This window comes from Zalophus californianus, chromosome 16, assembly GCF_009762305.2.
Source record: "Zalophus californianus isolate mZalCal1 chromosome 16, mZalCal1.pri.v2, whole genome shotgun sequence".
NCBI lineage: Eukaryota > Metazoa > Chordata > Mammalia > Carnivora > Otariidae > Zalophus > Zalophus californianus.
In genome coordinates this window covers 5128807-5130930 of record NC_045610.1, presented here as the reverse complement: position 1 = coordinate 5130930, position 2124 = coordinate 5128807, and the positions used below count along the sequence as shown (strand labels likewise).

Genomic DNA, 2124 nt, shown 5'->3' with positions numbered 1-2124 from the left:
TGCCACTATAGATGGGTCTGAGCAAAGACATTGGTCCCCTTGGTTCCCTAGTCTTCCCTCCTTCTGCTTCCCCAACTTCTACCTCCAGGAACCACCTGTCTGCCCTTAGACATCATCACTGGGGGAGAGCCCAGTAGCTTCTCAGAGCCCATGGGCTCCAGGGCAGTGTGTAAGCTCCAGGGCTGGACACTGATCCCTTGGCTAAGAGGGGGCTGGACACTGGTCCCTTGGCTAAGAGGGGGCAGAATCAGCCTTGAAGCTGGGTCTCTTGATCCTAAGGGCCAAAGCACCTTCTTTGGAGGCCCAGGGAGCTCAAGAAGGCCAGTTGGGACCTGTCAAATGGGAAAGGTCCAAGTCTTTCAAGAAATGAATGGGTGCTATCCAATAGGGTAGCCACATCTGGCTGTTCACATTTAAATTTAGGTTAACTACAATTTAGTATAACTCAACATTCAGTTACTCGGCCACACTAGCCACATTTCAGATGCTCAATCGCCACACGAGCTTAGTTGCTACCATATTGGACAACAGAGATTATAGAGCATCTCCTTCATGGCAGAAAGTTCTACTGGGCAGTGCTGGTCTATACCAACACAACTTCGAACCCACTCAGGAATGCGACTCTTCAGACCGACTACAGTCCTATGTTACACATATACTATACTAAGTAGTCTATGCTATGTACCACATACTATATACTACGTATTACATACTAAGCTCTCATATATTGTGCTTAGGTTCTCTGCTGTCTTCTCATTGCTTTCCTGATTTTGGAAAAATAACATTCCTTCTCTTGATTCTCTCTTTTTTTTTCAATTCAGTATCTATTTTTAGTTTTTACTTCTTCCTCTTTTCTTTGGTTCCTATTGCTTTTATTTTTTGTAACTTCTTATGATACGTAATAGCTTTAAAAAATATATTTATTTATGTAATCTCTACGCCTAACGTGGGGCTCGAACTCACGACTCTGAGAGCGAGAGTCCAGTGCTCTTCTGACTGAGCCAGCCAGGCGCCCTGATATGTAGTAGCTTCCAAATAAAGTTTGTAAATAAAAGATCATAACATTTCAGTTACGCAAGACGAGTACGTTCTACAGAGCTGCTCACAACATTGCGCTGTCAGTTAACAATACTGTGTTGTGCGTATAAACATTTGTTATGAGGGTAAACCTCATGTTAAGTGTTCTTACCACAATACAAATCACTCATTAATTTTTATTAATTAATTAATAATTTATCATTGTAATTAATTAAAATATTATCGAGCTTTTCCAAATCCTTAAATAAATATGCTCTGGCTGTTATCATTGAAATTCCAAAATTTCAATGGGATTTTAAGTATCCCACTGTAGTGGTATTTTTTTTTTTCCAAATCCTCCAAGTTAGGGCATTAGCCTACCTGTTGGATTTCCCCCAGCTCCCCAGGGACCCTCCCTCCAGGCCAGTACCAGATCCCTGTGAGCCAGGCTCTTCGGGGTCTTTGGTGTTTCGGTTCTTGCTGTAGACTTTGCATCATTTGGGTCCCCTTTCTCATCCATCCTATGGGTAAAAACTTCCCATGCCAGTTTCCTCCGGCCAGACTTAGAAGAGTCAAGGCACTCACTCAAAGCCCCGGAGCCCACAGTGCCTGCAGCCCCAGCAGCCGTGGGCTCAGGAGGACAACCAGCAGGTGCATTGCAGAAGAGAGTGGAAGACAAGGCCATTTTCGTGGAGTGCCCCCGCTGGTTGAGCCCTGGGAAGATACATTAGCAGACTTGATCTTTCCACGGCATTCAACACAACGGATCACGCTAACCTTTTTGAAACATTTTCTCCCTTTGGATTCAAGATAGAACCAGCCTGTGGGCATTCTTTTCCTATCTCCTTGGCTGGCTGATTCAATTCCACCCAGCCATTAAATGGGGGAGACCCTCGGGACCCGTCCCAGGGCTCCTTGTCTTACTGTGCTCTCTCTCAAGAAGACGAGCAATCTCATCCCCACCACCAATTTGCTGTGGACCCACAAATCCATGTCCCTAGCCCGGGGCTAGAGCTCCCAGCCCGTCCATCACGATTTCTGAGCCACGCCAGGCCCCCTTCCAGTGTATCCCATCTCAGGAGGCACCACCGGCATCCAGTTCAACGA

At 45.8% G+C, this 2124-nt stretch overlaps 1 non-coding gene across 1 annotated transcript; it reads right to left on the bottom strand.

The window, feature by feature from the left end:
• Window positions 1-938: 938 nt before the first annotated feature.
• Window positions 939-1011, bottom strand: TRNAE-CUC. The gene has a single exon. It is a non-coding gene; the product is annotated as a tRNA-Glu (tRNA).
• Between the last annotated feature and the right edge of the window lie 1113 nt (window positions 1012-2124).